Source organism: Hydra viridissima, unplaced genomic scaffold (assembly GCF_058129835.1).
Source record: "Hydra viridissima isolate aposymbiotic clone 2 unplaced genomic scaffold, HvirCarnegie_v1 scaffold_7, whole genome shotgun sequence".
Taxonomy (NCBI): Eukaryota; Metazoa; Cnidaria; class Hydrozoa; order Anthoathecata; family Hydridae; genus Hydra; species Hydra viridissima.
Window position 1 is genome coordinate 5228348 of NW_028324306.1, and position 13426 is coordinate 5241773.

At 30.4% G+C, this 13426-nt stretch overlaps 1 pseudogene; it reads right to left on the reverse strand.

The window, feature by feature from the left end:
• Window positions 1-4553: 4553 nt before the first annotated feature.
• Window positions 4554-5936, reverse strand: LOC149885781 (uncharacterized; annotated as a pseudogene).
• Window positions 5937-13426: the final 7490 nt, after the last annotated feature.

Sequence of the window (13426 nt, forward strand, 5' to 3'; positions counted from 1 at the left end):
TTGTTTCAAAAAAAACTTGACAAAAGTAAAACTTACACTTTTAACAAAAATTTTAAAAAGGGGAGAATTACTCTTCCACAAAACACCACCAAAAAAGTTCATTTTATCATTAAAATGGTTCTTTTTAATAATTTAGTTTTGAAAAGGGGATAAATACTCTCATATAAAAAAATCCTTAATTTAAGAATTTTTTTATATGAGTTTTAAAGCTTATAAGAGGAGATTTACTTTTTTATGGGACTTACTCCCACTATCGATATTACATAACAACTCAAAAAACTAAAAACCCTACCTTCATAAGGATTTATTTCTGCAGTATTAACAAATGATAATTTATCACTAAGCTTGTTAAACATTTCTTTGTTTAATTTCACAATAAGGTTATTTACTTTAACAACACCAGGAATTCAAAAACTTTACTATTCACGACAAATTTTCACAACTAAAACATGCGACAAACTTTATGCAGGTTAATTTACGGGCTAATGTTTACGTCGGGAGTATTTCTCCCCTACGTAAAATTCATAAAAACCCTAATGTTCGCCATTTTTTTTCAAAACGCTTTCATTTTTAACGAAAATTAAATACCTTTACATTGCGCAATAAACAGACTTGGTTTCCATCAGCACTTACATTATTACTTTAAAGTATTAAAACGAAAGTGTGATAACGAAATGAAATTAATGGAAGATTTCAAATAAAGTTTGAACGTAGAATGTGAGAATGTTGACAAATTGATTAATAATTATTATTGTATTGTACGCTAGTTTTTTTTATCAAAAAAAACGGTTTGAAGGTAACATTTTAAAAATTATACATGTGATAAAACAATTATGAACTAAGTTTCAAAAGTTCTTCTTTTAGGAAACAAAACTGTTAAATTCTTTTTAAAAATTTATTACAAATGTACATTACTTGCAATATAGTTTATTCTCTAATAAATCAAAAAACGGCTATTTTCATTTCCACAAAAAGTTGCGCAAGATAAACATACTTTAATGACTTTTTTAACGTAAAAACCATGCTATTAATATATTGCTTTTGTCAGCAAAAAGATCATAAACTTATTATTTTCAAAATGGCGAATATTAGGGCTTTAATTGGGATTCTTTACAACTTTGACTTCGAATTAGAGTTCCTCTACAATTAGACTTCCTCTACAAATCTAATAAGCAGACTATTTGAATAATCACATAAATTAATATCTTGTTGTTTAGTAGATAATATTTTAATAGCAACAAATAAAAGTAAAAAATGTTTATAAAGTTTACTGCTTAAAATGCTTTGCAATGCTATAGGACCGGTATATAACAGAAATTGTCTAAATTCTGTAGCTTTCCATCTTAATACTTCAGACAATTATCTTGGTTTGCGGGCAAATTCACTAGGAATAAAGGGAATGAAAGAAATCAACTTTTTTTTACAATTCCAGCACTTTTCGTGTCCCCAAACGCACTGCATAAGGACCTACAGGACTTTCCAGTAAAGCATCAATCGTCTTATAACACCCAAACAAATCAGATGCATATAGTCGAGAGGAAATCTGGAGACCATTCCAAAACCAAGATCACATAAAGGACTTCGACTACCAGTATGATGTTCTTCATCCTCCATTTTATCAAAAGAACTATCTGTTCTAAGAGGTGCATGTTTTAGGGAAAATAACTTTACCTTCACAATACTCTCCTACTTGAATGCACTTCTCGCACGAGCTATAACCAGAATGACATTTGATGTTCTTCAAAAAAGCTCTTGCAGGTGTGCAAATTTAGCATCTTTGGAATAGTCTGTAAAACGTTTAATGTAAAATTTTAAAAAATGTACTAAGTTAACTGTACTTACTTAAGCAGGGAGCTACTTAATGAAGTATTTCATTTAAGTCCACAGTTAATTAAACAACATGAGTAAATGAAAGAGGTTAAATCATGCGAAAATATATGCAGTTTTGGTACCAAAAGTTAACTTTTTAAACACACTAGTTGCCTTAGTCATCATAAAAATAAAACACTGGCAAGTATAGCAATTTCACTTTAGAATTTTTACTTAACAGTGATTAAAATAAACATTTAAAGTTTGGAGATATACTAATTCGGTGACTGTTTTCATGAGTTTCTTAGCAAGAAATAAATTGGAAGAGTTCTGAACCAAATTTAAAAAAATCATTTTCGACAAGTTCTTTGTCATGTTCAATGTCATACATGTCTATAATGTTAATTGCGTCAACAGGGGCTTCCTCGATGTCATCATTCGGGTCCTCATATGGAATTAATGACGAGCTTTTGGTTTCTGAGCAGATTTTGTGCAACATTTTTTTCTCAAACTGAAAGTAGTTGCTCTTGATGAAGAGCAGTTTTTCAGCCTTCAGGGGATCCATACGATTTCTTCCCTTCGTGACTGTCAGGCTGGCAGCGCTGAACAAGCGCTCTGAGGATGCTGAACTTGCAAGAATACTCAGGATAGCAAAGGCAGCCTTAGAAAGAATTGGATAGATGTTCCGTTTTTTCACCCAGAACAAAATTGGCTTGCCCATCCATGCAGAAACTGCCTCAACATCATTTTCATAGGCAAAAAGTTCTCCTTTCAATCCAGTCGCGCTCTTCTTCTGCTTCTTTGGCTGGATAAAGCTCAAAGAAAAGCTTTCAAATTGTGAGTGCCGAAGGCTGTCGTCGACGAGGAATGGTTCAATCTCAGAGTCTTCTTTCCCACTTTTGCCGAACAAACTTGACAAGAACTCTTTGACAGCTTCTTCAGGATCCTTCGCTACATTCTGGAGACTGAACTTTGTTTCTTTGAACTTGGTTTTCAAGAACTTGATGTATTGGTCTGAAAAATATAATGGGCAAAAAGAGTGACTTTAAGGGCAGATAGTCAGACTTTTTCATACTTTAACCAACTTTTACTGAGTTTGTGTCCAAGTATTTACATTTATTTGCATTTTTGGAATTATTCACAACTATTCCTTCTCATTTCTTTTAATTATTCGCAACTTTAGATTGCATTACTTCAGATTATTAGTTGCACTTATTATTAGCAACTTTAGATGTTACTTTGACAATATGCATCTCAAATGGTGGATTGGGGATTTGCACAAAAGTAGATTACAACCAGTTACTTTGCAACTTTTGACTAAAAACATTTTGAAATATTTTTCACTCACATTCGTAAAATGGGTCCAAGTAGTTGGCAACCAGGTAGACAACTTGTCTGGAACCAAACATTCCAATTTCGGAGCTAATTTCTGAATTGAATTGAAAAGCGAACTTCTTTTCCAGACCATTTGGCATATGATCGGCAAATCCCTGAAGATGGCGAAGTTGTGGAACAACAAGGTGAATGGTAGGGGCATTGTCTGCAGTCAATTTTTCGCTGATCTGTCGAACTTCTGTTATCAGATGAAGTTTTTCTTACTACCGATATATGTATTCATCTGTTAACCGATATATGTATAACCGATATATGTATTCATCTGTTAACCGATATATGTATTCATCTGTTAACCGATATATGTATTCATCTGTTAACCGATATATGTATTCATCTGTTAACCGATATATGTATTCATCTGTTAACCGATATATGTATCCATCTGTTACCGATATATGTATTTATCTGTTAATATATGTATTCATCTGTTCATGAAATATGTGTTCATCTGTTAACTTCAAGAATTTGTAGATCTCCACAAGTTTCTCGAACTCGTCTGGTGTCAGAATTAACTTCTGAAAATTTTCAGTGAGTCCCGATGCATCACGTTCGTGTTTTGAGTATCCAGCAAGAAGGAGCAGAGCTGGTTTGATTTCCAAGACTGATTCAATGGTGGCGCAGTTTGAATTCCAACGGGTTCGGGCGGATGACATCAATTTCTTGAAAGGAATTTTCTTCTTTTCACAGGCCTTTTTAAGGCACTGCTTAAATATTGTTGACTGTTAAGCAAGGGCAGTCAGATCGCGCAATTTTTTCAGAAGACCAACGAACTCTGGCTGCCATTCATCGGGGCTGTCTTCGACCGCTTGAGAAGTTTGCAGCGAGTTGCTAGTTTGTCATTTTTCTTCCCCACTTTCTCTCTTCAAACAGTAATGAAGAATATGAGCAATGCAGTTCAGTTTGCTTTGGAACATAGGTTCTTCTGTTTCTCGATTGCGAACTGCATCTCTGACTCCAGCAACAACATTCTGCCCCTTGTCAGTGACGCAAAACAGGTAGAAGTCCCTCAATGCAGGTATGTCTTGTTCCAGTTGCTCCATTTCATCTTGTAACCACACAGCAATGTTTTTGCCTGTGCTGCGTTCTTTAAATGGAGAGCACCTGAGCATTAGCTTTTTCAGTTCTGGTGGTTCCTTGGCAACAGCGTAGTGTCCTGTCAGCGAGAAGTATTTGTCATTGGTACACGAAGTCCAGCCATCGTGAGTTATAGTCATACCGAAGACGTTCTTCTTAAGTTCGTTGTTTAATTCTTCTGCAATAACAGACTTCAAATCAGACTCCACAATAAGATGACGTAAATTCACTCTAATGCTGTTTTGGTGATACAGAACTATTTGGAAAATTTTCCATCACTGATACCAAATGTCTTTCACATATTTCCTTGAACTTTGGTAGTTGTTCTATGTCAAATGATGTTGCAAAACTAATATCCACTAACTGACCCAAAACCTTCCGTGTACTCCAGACTGGATCACTTTTGGGAAAGTAATCAGCAAAGAGAACACCAAATAATCTCATAAAACACCATATTTAAACTGCTTTGCCCTTAATTTCTTTTTTCACCACAGGCCCAGGGATATTTGTTTTATCAGCACCTTTGAATTGAAAAATATTCATCAAAGTAATGATCTGTTTCCAAGTTATGAACTTGCTTTCAACTGCATAATTCAATATTAACTTCATCTCCTTCGGGCAACATCCTTCAAGTAGATCATGCATAATGTCAGGAGGAAGAGATAGAACAGGGTGAAAGTTCTTGAGACGGTGAAGCGGTGAACAGACAACACCATAAGTAGAACTCAAAGAAGCATCTTCCTGAACCTTTTCTACTATAGCATAATGATTACTGACAGTTCGTAAAATGCAATCTTTTGATGCAAATAATGTTTTCAATCTGGGTTTAGTTATCATACAATAACGACATGGTCTAGAAGATTTAAAACCACATGTAAAACCAACAATCAGATGAGATCCTAAGTTATCTCCAAGAAAGCTAACAAAACATACAGGTTAATGTTTATTCTGTATATATACACCATTTGAGTGTAAATCATTAAAGTCATTTATGAATATTTTAAGAATACCTGGAAGGCCAAATTCTGTAATGTGTCTTGCTGAAGACAACAGAACGAGATTGTCATGCTTTAACTGACTTCTATACTTTTTTTGCAAATTTATAATACAATAATAAAGAAAGAATGTCTTGCGTTTTTTTTCTGAGTTTGTTGCCGCAAAGGGTTTGAATTAGATCCAAAATCATCTGAGTATAATATGATTCCTATACTTTCTGGATGGATAGCAAAAGAGGTATTCTGCTGAAGTAACTTTCCATGTACAAAATCATCGCAGATTTTTGGAGGATTTGTTATTGAGTTTGAGTTCTTTATTGCAGATAATTCTAACTGTTCAATCATATTAGCTGAAGACAAATATTGTTTGAGATTTTCTTTGATTAGAACATAAAAGTAGTGTTTTTCTGAACTTGAAAGAAAAACTTTTTCAGGAATTATATAAGAAAATTCATTCTTTAACAGAGATTCATACTTTGATTTAACTGAACATGTTACAATAGATGAACCCATGATCTCATTGAAGTCTTTCATCATGCATAAGTTTGATAAAATATTATTGAAAGTGGTTTCAGGAACAAACTTCCTGCAAGTAAATTTCAGCTTAAAGTCACAAAAGAGCTTTTCTTAAGACGGTTATACAACTAAACTTTCTGCTTCCATAATTTGATTTTCAGTTGCATTAATAGTAATATCTTCATACAAAAGTGGATAACGTATGTTTGTAAATGGTAGATTAGTCAGATTATTTCTATGCTTTCTTGATGAAAGTGATGTTAATTAGTTATAACACGAATATTGCTGGTTGCAAACATGGCATTTATATTTTTGCATAGGATGGAAGTGATATATATGGCCACGGAGTTTTCTTTCATTTATGCACTTGAAAAAGCAGAATGGACAGAAGTGCATCGGTAGATCACTAAAAAAATATAAATAATTAGTTTCTTTAAATGCAGATTCTTTTTCTAAAATTATTATAAATTGTTTCTCATCAAGATTTAAATGAACTGCATCTTTTAAAAAAATAACATACATGATAATTAGTACAGCTCATTTTTTGAAATAGTTAAAAATTGAAACGATTAGGAATTTTTTTTATGGTTATCAGTGCCGTACCCAGACGTAATCCATACCGTTTGAACAGTATGGGTACCCAAACCTAAAATTGCACAAATTAATAAATAAAGGAATGTAACTGCAAAGAAAAATGCTTGTATTAAACTTCAACAGAAATAAAATTTTGTAGTTGATAAAAACAATGGCTTTTGAACTTTTTTTTAAAAAAATTTTTTTAAAGTGAATATATTTTCTTTATTATATTGATATTATTTATAGAAAATAACATGTATTGAATAACTTTAATATATATTTAATTTATAATTAAAGTTGTATTGGCTTATACTTTTAAGATAATATCATTTTAAATAATTTCCAATTTAATCACTTTTAAATTACAGAAACATGTTTATAAGTAACCAGCCGGCAAAAAAACGTTTTTAAAACGTTGTAAAAACGTTATTATAAACGTAGCGAAAACGTTATGCATTGGTTGCATAGGTAACACCTAAAAACGTTTTTCAAATGAAATTTGCAAAGTTTTTTTAGCGACGAATCCTCGACGTTATTTAAGGGCGTATTCGGAAATATTTTTTACTTTTATATTTATGAATACGATTTATATATGTATGCATGTATTTTTATGTATGCAAAAATGCATACAATGTATTTTTGAAAAAATACATACATACATACATACATGCATGCATGCATGCATGTATTTATGTAAAGAAATGCATGCATGAATTTATGTATTGCAAGTATTGCATGCATGCATGGATAGATGGATGTATGTTCACACACACAAATTTTCGAGCTTCTTAGACTCTTAAATTGTCTTGTTTTAAAACACGAACGCATTAACTAGGGTGCATTTAGCCACATTAACCAATTAAAATTAAAACTCGCACATAAGAAAGATTTATTTTGAAAAATTAATGCTACGAAAAATACAAGTTATCTTCACAAAATGATTTGGGTTGCTACATCGATTTTTTAGAGTCAGATGATGATGCTGCTCGGTCAATTTGACATTTAGTCCCACCTGGTCTATACGGAGCATATTTTAGACACCTCTCCATTGCAATACTTATTCGATTTTCGTTAGTCTCTTTAAAAGTGTTTTGAACAGCAGCTGAAAACATGTATGAAGTACTTATACTCATCAAAAGATAAACTATTATTTTTAAAAAAAGAGTAAACTCTGTAATTGAAACATAAAACAAAGCCTTTTAAAATTGTTCACAAAGCAAATAGTCACATTCAAAAACAGTGTAAAATAAAAAATACACATAATATTTACTTTGGAAACTTAAGTGATAACAAGCTTCTTTATATGCAAACAAAACATTACTATACCTATAAGAACAGGAAAGACAACCATTTCTTGGAAAGTGATTTTATTCTTTGTTTTTCCTTTAACACACAGCTGGCTCATTACCCAGTTACTCATTAATCTTGAAATTATAATTTATCAAACTTAAAAGAATAATGATATGATAGCTAATAAAATAACATTGCACAATAATAAACACAATTACATAGTATCAACTTCCTGAGTTTAATATCCATACCGCTTCATCATTGCAAATACCATTGCATCTGCATCATGACCACCGACATGTGAAAGCTGTTGTAACTATTATATGCAAATACATTTGCATACAAATAAAAACACTTTATTAAAAATAATTTTTATAATTAGTAATGCATAAAAATTACCATTGAAACATCATAAAGTCAACTTAAGCTGCAATCAATAACTAATAAAATAATTATATGTTCAATATTATTACTAACCACATTAAGTCGAACAGTCTTTTCACTTAAGGTCTTATCAAAGACATAAAATTCCTCTAATTATGGTGATTACACCAAAGTTACTTCCTCAGGATTATTGGATCTTTTTAGAAGTTCTTTTATTTCCATCAACAGGTGTAAAACCTGCTTTTGAAATTCTACATAAATTTACAACATTCAATTAAGTAATCAACAATTTTCAGCATGCCACCCCAGATACCACACTAGCATCGGCGCGAGGTCCGCAGTTAATCGGCTGCTGATGTAAATTTTATGTATTTTTGATGGGCGGCTGCTCATCGGCAGGACGTAAACAAAAACGTAAAAATGACATTGACAATTCACCTTGTTATGATGAATAAGCTGACGAATAGCCGATCAGGAGCTGTCCGGAAAAAATACAACTAAGTTATATATGACATGTATAAAATATATTCTATAGTGAGGTATAGCAATAAAGGTATACTTGATAGACTCAATCAAATAAGAAAACAATAACCATGTCATTATAATAAATACTTATAACTATATAATACAATTAATATAGGTTGTTTGTTTTATAAAGTATTGTATGTTTATTGGGTTATTATTTACTTTTATTTTTGTCATTTATATATTACTTTTTAAAACTGTAGACATGGCAAAAAAAGTTTATAGTGTAAACTTTAAGTAAAAAATCACACACACTTATATTTATGTTTAATTCAAAAGTTAGTAAAAATACATTCAAACAAAATATCTAAAAATATCTTAAGTTGATATATATGTATGTATGTGTGTGTGCATATAAATATATATATATATATATATATATATATATATATATATATATATATATATATATATATATATATATATATACACACATATATATCAAATTGTACTTTTTTTAGATATTCCTTATTATGCATTTTTTGCTTGATTTGTTGCAGGTTTTGCACGCTTTGCATCCCTATAAGAATAAACAAAAATAACACCTCAAACATAAAAAATGCGAATTTTATCGAAGCTTTATTATTATTGCTAAAATAAATCCTCTACATTTATCCCAGGTAACTGTCTCTTGGTATCCTCTCGTCTTTTACGACCTCCACCTCTATCAGATGAAACACGCAGCCATGTTTTTATAGCTGACTCAATTTCAGCGTTTTTGGCTTCCTTCGTCATGGGATTTGCACGTACAGAAACTGTATAATATATAAATATGCTATAAACCCTTTGTGTTTTCAAGGCAGTCGAAATATACTATATCAATACCACTATCATTTCAAAAAATACAAATCAGCATATGAAACTATAAATGCCACTAAATTTCCACTTTCAATTATTCTAATAGTTTTTATATCAAAACTGCATAAAATACAAACTGCAGCCTAAAGACCATAAATGATTTCCATAAAATGTAACTCTAAAATTAACAAGTTTTGTGAAAATGGAAACTTTAGGACTCATTACCATGTTGTTACCATTGTATTTTTACAATAAAGTTGTGATGTAATGGTTTGTATATCTGAAAAGATCACAAGTCAGTGGTGCGAGCACTCTAAAATAGGTTTTGTTGATTCTATGCTTGCACATGAATTTAGATTTTTATTTGTTGATTTTTAATCAATTTCATTAAAAAAGAACATAAACACTGATAAGCATTTTAATGGAACTATTTGATCACAAGATACTAGTTTTGCAGGACAAGTCACTTGACTACTTGAAAACTAAAGTCTTCTTTCACAAAAACACTTTTTTTCAAACAATGATAGCAAAGTTTTTCAACTAACTCAAATATATACATACGATTATTTACTAATCAAAAACAATGTCCTTAAGCTGCAGGACAGAAAAAGCATGCTTTTTTCCATGGCCCATGAAATTAAAACTGTTTGCCAAATCATCAGTCATGCCCATTTTCATTATTCGTCTGACAGTCTCTTTCAAAGTAACACCTTGAAGACCAAGATACTGTGTCTAAACATAATGTATAACTTAAACTTAAAGAAAAAAATAGTTTAAGTTTGTCATTAGAACAAAAAACTCACTATCTGCAACTTGTCCAGCGTTGACTATCGCAATTTCTTTTCAAAATTTTGCACCTGTTCAAATGTTTGTAATGACAAAATTACATTTTCAGGCAATTTGGGATTAACTCTTGCGATCTGTAAATCAAGATGCTTTAAAATAGCATTTTGTTGTTGTGAAATACATTGAATTTGAGCCTTTATGTCATCATTCTGTTTTTTGACTTCCACCAGCAACTTACCTATATCATGTAAATATAATTTGTTTTCCATTTTAAATTAAATCAAATCTAAATTAAAGGTTTGAATACATCTTTTTTGCACTTTTATATGTTTCATTCAGCACTCAATCGTCAACATTTTTAAATTTACTATCTTAATTAAGTAACAGATTTATATATGTTGATAAAACTAGAATGCAAACCTAATCAACATTAGGTGCAATATTTGTATACAAGTTGCATCATTATTTTATTACGTAATGGGATTTATTACACACTTTTTTCTATCAAACTTAATAATTTAAAATAACTTATTTTAATGACATACTAGAAATTGCATGTTCAGTGCGTGGTAGATAATTAGTTGTGGTTTTTAATGGTGTTGCATAACGAAGTGAAATTTCAGGCAAGGTTTGCATCATTCTACTTGATGAATTTTGTGTCTCTTCTTGATTTTAATACAAATCTGATTGGTCTGTTGTCATTACCTTACACAACATAGGAGTTTTATCTTCAATAATTCAATTGGAAATACTTTTGTCAGATATTTGGGGTGGTTGTGGCGGCAGTAGTAGCTTTTTAACACCTGGTTTCTTTTTGGCAAGAGATTTATTAAAAATGTGAAAATCATCATCAGAATGTGAAAATCATCATCATCTTTGAGTTTTTTTTGGACAACAATTTATCAACATTAATGTTTGGACTAGCATTATTCATACATTCATATTCACCATCTATGTAACCATAATCATCATTAGGAAAATCATCAACATTCTTCTTCCTTCGTTTTGCAGAATTGCCCTTTTCAGTGTCGGACGTAGCTGTATCTAACTCAGATGTAATCTCAGCTTTCTTGGATTTTTGTCTTGCAGTTTCATAATCACCTTTAAAAAAAATACAGTATAGTGTCATTTCTATTCATTTCATTTTACAAAAACATTATAAAAACAATAATATTTGTTATGATATTAACAATTAAGATTGTCTACATTATTTAAATTTGGATTTTCAAATACTATTTGTATACCAGAAAAAACAAAGCATCTAAAAAATGTCATATATATTGAAACTGACCATATATATTGAAATTATCATTGCTTTATATTTTGTTTTTATAACGACATTTTTTGCATCATTGTTAAATTTTTGATAAACATTTATCGTAAATTTTTTGCTTAGTGGTGGAGTTGGCCAATCAAGATGATCACTAACCTCTGGGGTGGTTGTGGCTTCATATTTATTGCAAGCCTTACAACTGTCTAAAACAACAAATTTCATATAGACTAAAGTCCCTTGCAGTTTTTTTTTTTATCTTAAATGCTTAAATATTTTTACTTAACTAAAAACAGAAATCTTTTGTTGATAAAACCACAACAGTAAATAAGTTTACTTTTAAGAAGATTTTTAAAATACTGTAATAAACACTAAATGTAAATAATATAAGTGATAAAATAATAGCTAGAACAAATACTATGATAACTGTGTAATAGATACACAACTAAGTTAATAATGGCACAATTAAGTTGCGCCTAAACATTTTTAGGAAGGAAAAAAATACCACTATTGTATCTACCAGGCATCTATTACATGCATATTTATAAAGGAATAAATAATGTGGTACTTGTAAAAAGTCACTTGACGAAGAGTGCGACTATCTTTTGGCAAATTTAAATCGTGCTTTCTTAAAATACTGAGCAAACTATCTGCATGCTCTCTGCTACATTGACTATCTACAAGCCAAGTAGCTAACACAGTCTGCAGGTTTTCATTTCTTTTTAGAACATCAATATTGTTTTCAAGCTCAAGCTCATTTTCTTTCCTGTCTGTGTCAATATCAAACTCTAATCTTAAATCAGTTACATCACCGAGGCTTAATGTAGGTGAGTGGTCTTTAATTAACACTTTATGATCACTTTCTGTTTCATTTATAAGCCTTTTCACTTGTTTGCTTATTCTACGAATAAGTCTTTAAATAATTTCGTCGAGACATCAAATGCAAAAAGATAATATACATATACTGCCAACAGGGGATACTTGCAATAAGTGGGGCTTCTGAGAACAACATTCAAAAAATAGTATTAAATAGTTGATTTTCGTAAATATGTATACAGACTTGTTTACATTTCTGTAAACTTATGGCAAAAAAACGTCCATTTATAATTTCATAACCCATTCATAAATTTATAATCTAATTTATAATATTTATAATATAGAAAAGTAAAAAAGCTAAAAAAAAATAAAATGCATTAATTCTATGGATATATCACGCTTTAAAGCAATCATATATTATAACTGAATCATATATGATTCAATTGAACTGCTGTAATTACAGCAGCTGCTGTAATTTAGTTAAAAACTAAATATGGTTAGTTAACTAACGATGTATCAACGTTTTTAAAACGTTGAATTGTAACGTTAGCGCGCGCAAACTTTACGCAACGTTTCGATAACGTTTTTTGCCGACTGGGTAACGCCAATATTTTAACACTTATAAAAGATATTTCCAAAGAAAAGATTTTGTAATTATTTATATTATTTAAATCTTTTTTATTATTTATATTATTTACATTTTTGTTTATATAATTTAATAATATAACTCTTATTATTAAATAAATTCTATTATAAATTTAATGAATATGCGTTGCTATTTTTTCTTTTATTTATTTTCTTTTATTATTAGCAGTGAAAGAAAATTTAAATAGAAAACAATTGTAAAAAAAGATAGAACCCTTAATAAGCTGCCAAGATTCATGTTTTAAAAACACTATAGGCTGCAAAGCTCTCTTGAGCATCTCACTCCTCCCTTTAAATATTCTTTCTTTTTTTTTATATCACTCATTACCATATCATGCTATCATATTTTAAGATGTATATGTGTTTATTAAAGAGTTACTTCATTTCTTAAACTTGCAATAACTCAGGAGTAGAAGTGATGGGATCATTGTGCGATTCAGGAGAAGTGTGATCTTGAATGACATGTGGTACAAATTCTTTAAACTGAAATAAAAAGTTAATGTTAATAAATAATACATGTCATTCAACGAAATAAAGAAATGATTAT